The sequence below is a fragment of the Vombatus ursinus genome, unplaced genomic scaffold (assembly GCF_900497805.2).
Source record: "Vombatus ursinus unplaced genomic scaffold, bare-nosed wombat genome assembly UNPS02014803.1, whole genome shotgun sequence".
Classification (NCBI taxonomy): Eukaryota; Metazoa; Chordata; class Mammalia; order Diprotodontia; family Vombatidae; genus Vombatus; species Vombatus ursinus.
Genome location: NW_020954581.1, coordinates 1,190,617 through 1,204,189, shown reverse-complemented (window position 1 = coordinate 1,204,189; position 13,573 = coordinate 1,190,617).

Genomic DNA, 13,573 nt, shown 5'->3' with positions numbered 1-13,573 from the left:
CCCACAGGACTCAAGCCCCGCCCCCTCGCCTCTGTCGCTCCCCCATCCCTAACGCCTCCGGATGCAGGCCACACCCCTCCCCTATTATGGTCTACTGCCAGCCCCAAGTTGGAAACCACAGCTCGTGCGAAGGGCCCTCCTAGCGCTTCCCCTCGCCGCGAGACGCAAGCCACGTCCCTTCCCGGAGACTTTCCAAGTATTCCCCAACCTCACCTCCGGGCGACTGAAACACACCGGGGTGTTGGGGGGCGGTAGGGACTCAAACCACGCCCCCTAAGAGCACACTCAAGCTCCCTCCTCCCTCCTGCGGGTGCAGGCCACGCCCCTTCCAGAAGTCACTCCCTAGTTTCCCTCCCGCGGAATTCAGGTCACGCCCCCTACAGAAGGTGCGGGTTTCTCGGACCTGGCCGCTCCTGGAGCGCTCCCGGGATTGTCCCACCAGATGCTTTAGCTTGTGAAAGGAGGCTAGAACGACTGAGGGTCAGAGGACCTGAGCTGCGGGCCCTCTGGCAAACCTGTAAAGTGGAGATGATCACGGCCCCTCCCCAGCGTCTCATGCTCCCTGTCTGTTCTCCAAAGCAGGTAGCGTCGCAGGTGCAGGAAACCTCAACTGATTTCCATCAATCCTACTCAAGTCAGCGAGCACTTAGTAAGGGCGTGTTCTGTTCCACGAACCAAACCCCTCTTTTTACAATTTGGCAACTGCAAGAAAGGAACTGCGATTATTTTTTCATTCGCTCATTCTTTTTATGAAAACTCTATTTAATATTTCAGGGAGTCCCCAATCTGCAGTTATCCTGAAAGAAAAACTTTAAAAATCTCTGGCTCTTCAGTTATAGCAGCATCTGGTGCAGACGTTTCCATGTCCCGTGTCTCTTCTGCTCTTGTGTTTTCTTGTTTTTGTCTCTTTCTAAAAAGTTTTGGGGTGTTTTTTTTTTTTAAATACGACGTATCATCACTGACCTGTCCTCACACAGCTCTCTCTTGTTACAAATCTTTGTTTCTTCGACACAGGTGCAAGCTGTGAGCACGCCTCTGATGATTACGCCAGGTAACCTGAAGCGCAGCAGCTATGGCAACCTGGTCTACACCCACTGCTATCTTCCTTAAGCCTTCAGAAAGACGGAATCATGTTTCCATCAACAAGCGAGGGAATCGAATTTCTGATTTTTCTTTCCACTAGATGGCGACCCACTCAAGTTCGTTAAACCCCAACACACTTGGTAAATTTCTGGCTCACTTTTAAACTGTAGTTACAATCAAATTTTCTTTGGCTACATCGTTTGTTGAAAGCAAAACTCAAAGAAAACTATTGGAATGCTTCACACAACCATCCCACAAAACTCCTGCATTGGCAGGTCGTTGAAAAGTATTAAAGGTGGGTGATGCTGCTGTCCATGGTCTATGGAGAAGTGAAAGCATTAAAACAGGGAAATGGTAACCAGGGGTCTGAACAGGTCTTCTCACCCGCCAATCAGTTGTCACAACAATTGCCAGGGCAGTACTACTCCATCCTCTCGTCTGTGCAGTCTCTATATGAAATAGGTTGAGTCTCATCTCCACCTTCAGGGAATTCACCTGTCCAGCCTTAGTTCAGAGTGGATCTCAACTCTTTTGCCTAGGCTCCCAGTGGAGACCACAGCAATAAGTAGCAGCATTTCTCTTTCCTCTCCAGAGCTTGGTTGCTCCTATCTCACTGTGCAGCAGCAAATTGGAAGGGCACCATTTGGTCTGACTACCTTATTTTATAGAAAGGGAAACTGAGGCCCAGAGGAGTGAAATACTTTGGAGCCCTCTCTTAATGAGCTATAATCTAATAGGGAAGATATGACAGACTCAAATAAAGCAAATGAGAGGTAGTCTGAGAGAAGTACCCATGTGAAAGTAGTGAAGAGGGATAGAGGAAGGTAATAGGATAATGGAAATGGCATTTGAATTGGTTCTTAACAAATAGTTAAGATTTACATAAGAGATTATTTTTTTGACAGCTGTTTCTAAGTCTCTACAGGCAACAAATCCTGTTTTAGTGGACTGTGAATTGTCAATCTTCCCGGTAACAAGGAGGAATGGCGATTGAAAAAATATAACAATTGACAATCTTTTGGCTAATTGCTTTCTAACTGCGGCAAGTGCTGACAGGAATGTGATGTCATTAAGATAGAAGGTCAATATAAATACCAGGACCTTTAGCCCTTGTTGAAATGAATCCTACTTTTATTTATATGCAAGAAAAGCTAAATATGAATTTCAGTAGTTGAAATACTATATTATGTATGTATGTATGTATGTATATATGTATACATATATATATATAAAACCATTTATAGATACTGGCATAACAGTGCTACAAATGGAAAAACATAAAACAGAAATTAATTCTGTAAAATATACACATACATGTAAACACATAAATATATTCACATATATCAACATATGAATATATGTAACATGATATGTGGAGAGAGTAAAGACATATATATGTATATATGTGGAGATAAATATATGCACACATATGCATGTATAATGTCTTTACTTTCTCCAAATATGCAGAACTCCAAAGTTCTCAGTGACTCTAAGACCATGGGGACATAGATCTGGAGCTGGAAAGGATTTGAGTTCATTTAGTTTAAATCTTTCATTTTATAGATGAAGAAACTGAAGCAGGAAAGTTAATCGACTCACCTAAGTCACAGAGGTAATACCTCTCAGAGGTAGGATTTGAACCTAGGTCCTCTGTCCCCAAGGGGCAGCTAGGTGGCACAATGGATAGAGCATTAAGAAGACTCATCTTTCTGAGTTCAAATCGGGCCTGAGACATTCACTAGCTGTGTGACCCTAAGCAAATCACTTAACTCTACCTCAATTTCCTTATCTGTAAAATGAGCTAGAGAAGGAAATGGCAAACCACTCCAGTATCTCTGCCAAGAAAACTTCAAGTGGGGTCACAAAGTGTAGGACACAGCTGAAAAGGACTCAACAGCAACAACAAACCCCCTCTGTCTCCAAAGCCAGCACTCCCTGGGCCAATTAGATGGCTTGCTTTTGGTCACACAGTTATTCTGTGTCAAAGACTCAGGGCGTCCTGATTCCAAGGCTAGTTTCATATTCCCTACTCAATGCCATCTCTTAACTAAATGTATACCTGCATTTTATTTGTGTATTACCTTGGTTCTCCTCACATATGAGCCCACAGAAAGCCATCGTAGTTTCAAAGCACTTTGTAGGTTTGCATCTGCTCAGACTCATGGCTTGTGAGCACCCAACAATGTGTAACATGATTTCAGAGCAAACGTCATTTCATCAGACTAAGTGACAATAGAGATCCTCTCCCCAAAACGCACAGGACTATACTCTTCCACAAGTTAGTACAATGACACATGCAGAAACATGTATAACCAGAGCAACCCAGACTTTTCATGCTACAGAGCTGCTCTTGCTCCTAACTGCCAGGTGTGGCTTATTTGTTGAACAGAAAGAGCATTTGGCAAGATTTCAACTTTGAAAAGCTCAGTCTCAGGCTACTGACTTTATGACCTACAGACAGACCTCCACCCTGTTGGACCCAGCTAGTTAGATAGAAAGAAAAGACCTCATGCACTTTGTCTTTTGAACTCTGTTTCTTTTGCTGATCATGTTCTTTCAGTTTAAACTCTTATTTAACTAAAAGTGAAATAAATCCCTTTCAATTTCTTTCCTTTTCCATGATTCCTGGGTAAATTACATGGGTCCATGTAAATTACAGGGGCCAAAGGGGAAGGGGAAGAGACTGAAAAAGGGATTGGTGGCTTTTGTCTTATGCCTCCCAGTCCTAGGAGCCAAATTGTTGCTTTTCCTATATTTGCAAAACAATAGGTTTAAAGGGGAAAAGTCCTTCTGAAATACATGCTGCTGTGTTGATGCACTCTTTCACTTATTTTCAATCTCTCCTCGTCTACTGCCTTATTTCCTACAGCTTACTGTAGACATGTTCATGTCTCTTCCATCCTGGAAAAAAAACAAACTCTGACTTTATCCTTCTCTCCCCATTAGCTATCATCCTGTATTTTGCCCTTCATAGTTTATCTCCTCAAAAAGACTGTCTATAGTAGGTGCTTCCACTTTTTCTCCTCTTATTCTCTTCTTAACCTCTTACAATCTGGCTACAATCTACAATCATAGAATATAGGAAAGGAGCAAAGTGTAAGATGACTAGAAAGGTAGGAAGGAGCCACATTATAAAGGGCTTTAAATGCTAAGAGAATTTTGTATTTATATTTAATCCTGGAACCACTGGAGATTATTGAGCGGGGAGGGTATGGGACCAAAGGTGACGTAGTCACCAAAATCACTTTGGTGATTGAGTCGAAGATGGATTTGAAACAAGGAGACCAACCAAAAGGCTATTGTCAAAATTCAGTTTTGAGGTAATGAAGGCCTATTCCTGAAGAGTGGCAGAATCAGAGGAGAGATAGGGGAGTATACAAGAGATGTAAAGTATGATTAATAGGATTTAACACCAGATTGGATATGGGTGTGGGGTAAAATGGAATGAGGAATTGAAGATAACACCAAGGTTTTAAGCCTGATTGACTGGTGGTTTGGTGGTGACCTTGATAGTGACAAGAAAGGTAGGAAGGAGGGTTTGGGGGTGGGCTAAGATAATGAGTTCAGTTTTGTACATATTGAGTCTAAGATGTCTGTGGGACATCCAGTTGGAGATGTCCATTAGGGAGTTGGTGGTGTGAGACTGGAGTTCAGGAGACAGGTTAGGGTTGGATATATAATCTGGGAATTAACTACATAGAGTTGATAATTGAACCCATGGCAACTGATGAAACAAACAAGTGAGAGTATAGAGGGAGAAGAGAAGAGAACCTTGGACAGAGCCTTGGGAGATAACCACAATTAGTGGGTGTAATCTGGTTGAAGATTCAGCAAAACAAACTGAGGAGTAGTCAGGTAGGCAGGATAGGTCAGTGTCATGAACATCTAAAGGAGAGAGAATAACCAGTAGAAGAGAGTCGTTGATAGTGTCAAAGGTTGAATAGGGTTCAAAAAGAATGAGGGTCAAAAAAAAAGCCATTATATTTGGCAAATAAGACTTGATCATTGGTTACTTTGGAGAGCAGTTTCAGTTAAATGGCCATGTCAGAAACCTGATTCAGAAACCTCATCGCCAGTCATTTAGACTATCAATTAATTAATTAGTATCCCTGCCTCCAGTTTCTTCCTTCTCCAATCCTTTTTCCATACAATTGACTAGATAATCTTCCAAAAAAACATTGTGAAAGATTGAAGAGGGAAAAGAGAGGAAGAGAGGAAATGCTGAACATAGATGTTTTTTTCAAGGTATGTTGCCATAAAGGGGAGGAGTGGTCTATATTTCTCCTCTCTTTCACAGCTAAATACCTTGAAAAAGCCATAATAGCTAGTGGGAATGATCAGATCAAACAGGGGTTTTAAAACAGAACCCTGTCTTGTAACAAAATAGGTAGACTCGAAGCAGATCAATTTATTGGCCAAATCTCCCTCCTTCTTATCTTACTGTCCATGGTTTGTCTGCTGAGGAATTTGAAGCATCCTTTATATCCCATCCTACAAACTTTTAATTGCCAATGATTTTTTAGACTACTAAATCCTATGGTCTTTTCTCAGTCCTCATCCTCTTTTACCTCTGTAGCTTTTCATACCACTGATGTCTCTTTTTTCCTCCTTGATATTCTCTTTTACTTTTGGCTTTTCTGATACTTCTGTCTCTGGAGTCTCCTGTCTGTTCTCTCATTTCCTGAGTATCATTTATCTCCTATTCTATCAGGTTTTCTCCTAGGTCCTCTTCTCTCCTTTCTTTACACTCTCTCCCCTGGTGAACATATGATCTCTGTTATCATGTTTATCTAGATAGTTCCCAAGTTATATATCCAGGCCTTATCTCTCTTTCTCTCTTGAACTTCAGACACACACCTGTAACTGTCTCAATATCTCACTACCATCCCAATCTCAATGTGTATAAAATAAATCATAATCTTCCCTTATATCCTCACCTTCTCCAAATTCCTCTCCTTTTGTTCCTGCCTTCAGAATGTCAACTATATCATTCCCCTCTCTTTAAGGACATAGTTGCCATCCTGATTCAGACCCCCATCACCTGTCATCTGGACTATTATAATAGTCTGTTTAATATACCTCTCCCTCCAGTTTATCCCTTCTCCAATTCCTTTTCCACACAGTTGACAAAATAATCTTCCTAAAACCACATTGCTCAAAAATCATATGGGAGCTTAGAACATGTAGTTCTTTCTATGAGGAGGTGAATAAGTGGTAACAGTTATGTTAATGTTAACTTCATTTGTTTTATTATGCTTTTGTTAATTTGGTTCAGTATTTGTTTTAAACATGTATTTAAGGCCTGAATAATTGAGAATTGTCAATTGCTCAAAGGAAGGGGTGTGATCAAGGTATGCGACAAATGATTGATGAACATCTATACCTCTAGATGGCATAAGAGTATTGGACAAAGTCAAAGATGAAGTCAAGGAGTGAAAAATATCCAGCATGCACCTGGGCCTTGCTGATGGCTTAAACAACCAGGCAGCTGGTTCTATACCCTTACACCACCACCTTGTGGTTCAGTTTGTATCTCTATTTTTCCAAAAAGAAAGGTAGCATGTTACAGAGGATAGAGAACTGATCTCAGAGTCAGGAAGATCTGGGTTCAGGTCCTGCCTCTGACACATGCTGGCTGTCACTTAAACTCTCAGTGCTCTGGGTAACTGTGAGACTATAAGTTGCTGAGGAAAAATGCCAGCCTTCTTTGTTATAGAGAGTTCCTTCACCATAGAGTTCCCTATACTGATGTGGTCTAGAGGTTAGGGGTCCTGGCACCCCAAAATCATGATACCCAGGTCCTGCCCGAAAGAATTCGACCCAAGCCTTCTTGCAGGTAAAAGCAAAGTTTATTGAAGATTTGCCATATTAGCTAGACTCTTAAGGAGTCTGAGCATCTATGGGCTATTGGCTAGATCTGAGCTGTAAAATCTGAGCATCTTAATGGAGACAAGATGGACCTTATATACAGAAAGACCTGGGAGAGTAGCCAAGTAGTCCATGAGGTAATAGAATTCCTAAGGGTGGGAAATGGATCCTAGGTGGGACCAAGGGTGGGAAATGGCCTGGGGCCATAGAGAGGCAAGACAATGGAGGGGAGATTGGGTGTAGCCAGAAGGAAAGACCAGTTGATGGGGTTGTAGCCTCAGGGGAATGCCAGAGATTTGGCCATGTGGGAAAGTCCAGGGTTTTTCCTTTTTGGGGCTCAGATTCCAACCCCATCATTACTAGTGAAATCACTGATCCAGTCCCTATCCCTTTATAATTTTCCAATTATAGGTAAATCCTCTTGTGTTTAATATAATACCAATTCATTTAAAAGCATTATAGAATGCATAGTTGTTTTTAATTGATATGGATTTTCTTAATCAATGAATATTAATAATACAGGTACTCTTTTATGTTAGAGACTGCAAAAGTTTCTGACATGAATCCATTTCAGTTCAATTCATCAAAGATTTTAAAACTTTTACTATGTCCTAGAGACTGTGTAGAGCACAGAACTGAAAAACAGCCTCTGACCTCAAAAAGGGCATTCATTCTACTAGAGGAAGAATGTACCTATGTTCACAGCTAAGTCAATAAAAGGTAAGTAAATATCGGTGTAATGCATATGCTCTGGCCTTGCTCTGTCAGGGCCAGGAAGAGATCGTCTGCCTTTCAGGGTTGTAGAGTATATTGAATAGTTTGTGGGTAGCTTTTTTTTGTCTCAGTTTGGATTGACAACCCCCTCCCCCCCCCCCCCGCAGGCTATATTCATCCTATTTGTTAGGGGCCAATAACTAGAGCCCTTTAGTGTCCATATAGACACTTAACATTGGGTAGCTTTTACAAAGGAATATTTACTTCAAAGCTATAGCAAGAACAAATGTACAACACTCTCCCCAACATCTCCAGGGCACAATCTCCCTGATACCATCTTAGTTTCTGGGTGGGGGTGGGATTGGGTTTATGCTCATACAATCCTTGCATTGCATTGATCCCACCAAGTTCACATCCAAAATTGGCATCATTGCCAGCTTCTTCTGGGCTGGAGTCCCAAGGGTCATTCCAGATGATTGCTTCATACTCCTCAAGGCATCAAGGCTGGGATGACTATAACATCCAGCCCGCATTCCTGGACTTCTGGATTCCTCTAGCCTTTGAAACTTCTAAGAGTCAGAGACTCCACATCCCCCACCTAGCATGGAAAAGAACAAATTAAAAGGCCAAGGTGGCCTGTTTCTCAGGGGGTATATGATGTTGTGGGTGGGTAGAGGCCCTATGGTTCTTCCTCTTATCATATGGTATCATTGGATACTGTAAAAGAAATCAATTCCTTTCCCAGATTTGAATGCAGCAAAAAGAAGTGGGCCAGAACTGAGTCATGTCTTTTTTTTTTTTTAATTTTGTTAGGCAAGCAGAGTTAAGTGACTTGCCCAGGGTCATACAGCTAGTATGTGTCTGGGGCAGGATTTGAACTCAGGTCCTCCTGACTCCAGGGCTGATCTCTATCAGGTCCTTTTGAAGACAGTTCCAGCTATGCATCTAATGTAACAAGGTTCCTCCAAACATGTGGTAACCAACTGGAACTAGTTACAGAATATCCACACATGATCTAGTCATCACAATTCTCTTGGAAGCGACTCCTCAGCATCTTTGGATGGGGTCTGTATGTGTGCTAGGGCCCCCCCCCCCATACAGAGGTAAAAGTAAGATAATTTGAAAAGAGAGAGACAGAGGGAAAGAGAGGAGAGAGGAGAGAGACAGAGAGAGACAGAAAGAGAGAGAGGGAGAGAGACAGAGAGAGAGAGGGAGAGAGACAGAGAGAGAGAGAGAGAGAGAAGGGGAGAGAGAGAGGGAGAGAGAGAGAGACAGAGAGAGAGAGAGAGAGAGACAGAGACAGGTGGAAAGAGAGGAGGGAGAAAGAGAGAGAGACAGAGAAAGAGACAGACACAGAGAGAGGGAGAGAGAGAGAGAGAGAGAGAGAAAGAGAGACAGAGACAGACAGAGGGAAAGAGAGGAGAGAGAGACAGAGACAGATGGAAAGAGAGGAGGGAGAAAGAGAGAGACAGAGAAAGACACAGAGAGAGAGAAAGAGAGACAGAGGGAAAGGAGGAGAGAGAGACAGAGATAGAGAAAGAGAGACAGAGAGAGAGAGACAGAGAGAGAGAGAAAGAGACAGAGGGAAAGGAGGAGAGAGAGAGACAGAGACAGAGAGAGACAGAGATAGAGAGAGAGAGGGAGAGAGAGAAAGTACTTAAGTTAAATGTTGAAGGAAAATAAGAAATCTGAGAGTGAGCAGAATGGTGGAAATATATTCCAGGAATGAAGAATTGTCTATGCAGAGAAAAAGTTGGGAACTAAAGCCATGGAAGATTGGGTGAAGGAAGCAGAGGAAGTTTAGCCTGTGGAAGGGAAAACTCAGGGGACATAAACACTGTCTTCAAGCAGCTGAAAGATATTTTGTGAAAGATGGATTAGACTGGCCCTGCTTGGGCTCAGAGTGTAGGACTAGGATCAACAGTATACTATTTATAAGGAGGTCATTTGGGGGCCAGTATAGGAATTATTCCTAAGGATTAGAGCAGGGGTGGGGAACTTGTGGCCTTGAGGCCAAAGGTTCCCCACCCCTGGATTAGAACATCCTACAAAAAAATAGGATGTACTGTGTTATGTGAAGGTCCAACAAGAGAGGCTGATGAACAATTCTCAGGACTATTGTAGAGGACATTCATATTTCTGATAGGGGATAACTAGGGGGCACAGTGGATCTGGAGTCAGGAAGACTTGAGTTCAAATCTGTCCTCAGACAGTTACTAGCAAGTCATTTAACCTGTCTACCTCAGTTTCCCCAACTATAAAATGGAGATAAGAGCACCCACCTTATGGTGAGGATCAAATGAAATATTTATAAAGCCCTTAGCACAAAGCCTGGCACAGAGTAGGTGTTTAATAAATACTTTTTTCCCCTTATATCTTAGATGATATCAGAATTCCCTTTTAATAGTGAAATTTTATGATTTTGCATATGTAAGGATGGGAGTCCATTGATTGCCCCACCTAGGGGCATGGCGAGGTAACATAGATACTTGGGAGTTAATTGCTAAATTTTCAGTGAGTATTTACATAGCAATCGCTACAAAAAAGGACTTGATTTATTGTTTTGTTGAATTCTAGGCTTAAAAAAGTGATGGAGAAATAGTAATAACCCCTCTTAAACTTACAAGTATGTTATATATACACTTTTTAAAAATTCAGAGAGCCAATGGTTAAACATTTACAAACATACCCCAGGTTCCACCTCACCTGCATCAGTGAGAACATCTTTATTGAATCATTTGATCATTCAGTCAGAATAATCCATGAACAAGGCCTGGACACCTCCTTGAAGCAATCAAAAACAAGTCAACTAGGTGTTAAAGGAAGTCTGTTCTCATTGCTAAGGGCCTTGGTAATGCCCTGTGGCCGTATAAAATCAGTGAGCTTGTGCAGCATCCAGGAAACTTGAGTGCCCGACAATGCTGAGGAGAGAATGTTCAGGCTAAACTCTGAAAAGGAATTGATTGAGGGGGAAAGAATAACAGAGCCTCAGGCCTCAGCCTGGATTTCAATCTCCTTCCTGTCCCTTTGACCCAGGGCTGATTTTGTGAATTTTGCAAGTTTTGGAGATTTGGGTCTCCCTATGTTCCCATGAGTTCCCCCATTTCCTCTGGAACAGCTAATGGCATAATCTATGTCAGAAGCCAAGGACAGAATGGACGTAGATTCAAGGCTCTACAAAGAGCCTCAGAAAATCTGCCTCAAAACTGAGAACATAATGAGGACTTCAACAGAAGGACTTTTGAGAGCTTTGAGTTACCCCCTTTGCCACTTGTACTATCTAATCCTGAGCCCTCTTTCCCCTGGATAGTATATGTACTTGTGGGAGAGTATATTATACTTGGGGAAATGTTTTATAACAAATGATCTTATACCACTTTAGTAAGTTTTTTATTGTTTGGTTATTTCAGTTGTACCTGACTCTTCATGGCCCCATTTAGGGTTTTCTTGGCAAAGTTACTCAAGTGGTTTGCCATTTTCTTCTCTAGCTCATTTTACAGATGAGGAACTGAGGCAAACAGGGTTAAGTGACTTGCCCAGGGTCATACAACTAGTGAGGGTCTGAGATTTGAACTCAGGAAGAGGAAACTTTGTGATTCCAGGCCCAGCACTCTATCTACTGCACCACCTAGCCGCCCCTGCAAGACCTAGTGAATGTTAAGTGGTCAAATAGAATAGGGTTGCTAGTCATGGGAAAGGAGGGGAACAACCAGTTGGGGCCCTAACTGATGGCAGTAGAGGAGATGCTCTGACCCTTCAGGCCACCCTAGAACCCGAGGTGTGAGATGTAACCAGCTTGGCTTTGGAAGAGGGAGCCATAGAATACACTATACATGAGAAAGAGCATGCTGCTTAGTATGCCTGGATCATAGAGTACAAGGATGGGACTAAAGCCTAAGAATCTTGGAATGGTAGGCAGGGACCAGGTTGTGAAGAGCTTTAAATCCCAAAGAAGGGCCTTTAGACTTGATCCTGGAGGCAATAAGGAGCCACTGGAGTTTACTGAGCAAGAAGACTTTAGCTCTAGGCTTACATCTAAGTTATTGTTGTTACTTCTAGACCATTGTGGTTCCTAGGAACACATGGAAGATATCTTCCCATTTCCTTCAGTCTCCTGTGGGAACAAGTGACTAAATTACATGACAAATTTATAAATTCGTCTCATTAGGGTGATTCTTATTCTTGGGATAATCTGTATAGTGTAACATTGATTACTTTGATCTCCCTGATGCCTGAAGGCAAGGTCTGGTACATTTCCATCCCTCCTCCAGGGTTTTCTGATACTCTTAGGGGGATGGGGGGGGTCTCTCTGTTTCTTCCATTGGCCCAAGCCCTCACTAACTGTGTTTCCTCCAGTTTTAGGGGTCCAGCACCCTAGTTCCATTTAAAGACTTACTCATCAGATTCCTTCTATAGAGAAATATTTACTTCAAAAGTATAGCCAGAACAAATATACAACTATTTACCCCCCAAACCTCTAGGGTCTCTCCTTCTTTGGGGGCGGGGGAGTGGAGTGGTGGTGGCTAGGAGGAAGATTCAGTTCAAATTCCAAAGGCCACCTTGGGTTTGTATCTGGGGACTTTGGATCCTTAAGGCTTGCTTGTTGGGATGTGAAATCCTGGATTCCAAGGTACTCAAGCTTCAGGTTCCCTGGTGGGGGTCTCCACTCCCCACACTTTTTTGTGTTCCCAGAAAAGGACAAATAGCACAGACCCAAACAAGCCCATTTCTCAGGGCCTCAGGGCCTAAAGGGAGGAAAAATGGCCCTCAGGCCCTGCTTTTCAACTCATTTTTTGGTGCCTCTGCTGTGAGTGAACCAGGAGCTTCTTTGGATGGTTCAGTTCAGTGGAGAACCAGCAGATGGCAGGAGTGACTTGCCCAGTATCACCCAACTAGTAATTCTCTCTGAGAGGATTTGAACATAGGGGTTACTGACTATTCCTTTATCTACTATGTAGCACAGTCTTTTTACTCGGTAGAACTGTTTGTTGTTATTGTTGTTTTGTATCCTTGGTGTCTAGCCTTGCATATTGCAGGCAATTAAAATTTTTTTAAAGAACAACTGAATTGTAAGGAGAGGTAAAGCTCAGAGAAAAAGCTTACAATTATTATATAATATAGTAGCTTCTATGGTAGAGAAAGCACTGATTTTGGAGCCAGAAGACTTGGGTTCAAATCTCAACTCTTAAGCAAGCCACAACCTTTCTAGGCCTCAGTTTCCTTTTCTGTAAAATCATTAGCTTGGTTGAGATGACTCTAAATAACCTTCCAATGCTAGATCCTAAGGTTCTATGCTATAATTATGTCATGTGGCTGATTAATAATATGCTTTCTCCATTTTGGTGAAATGAGGATGCTGACCTGTAAGTATGAAATATGGAAATGTCCGATGTTGGGTTAGCTCATTTTCTTACAGAAATATTTCTCTTTGAACTAGAAATGTTGGTATAAGAATTCACACAAGATGAGGAAAAAAATTTCCCGAATAACTGATCAACACTTTTGTTTTTGTAAGTGCATCATTTGGCTCAGATTTTCCCAGGGGATGCGTTAGGGTTCATTGACACCAAACTTATCTCTCATCTTACTCCACAAGCCCTCAGGAGGTAGTTTGTGTGTGGAACAATGTCTGATGTCATTGTAACTTGTGTGCTGACCTTACCAGGCAGCATTTCTCCCTTAGAAGAATTTATAGGTGGTGCCAGAATCAAAATAAATTGTAAACAGATTGTTTTATTTTTTAAATTTGTTCCTAGGGATAAATCCAAGGCATGCTTTTGATCAGGGACATTCATCCTGATTGACATCTAAGAATGAGACCCACTCTCACACCTGGGTTCACAGATCAGCAAAGTGTTAGATTGAATCAAACATGGCTAGTGAAAGGTACAAGGCCTTGTGAATTGGT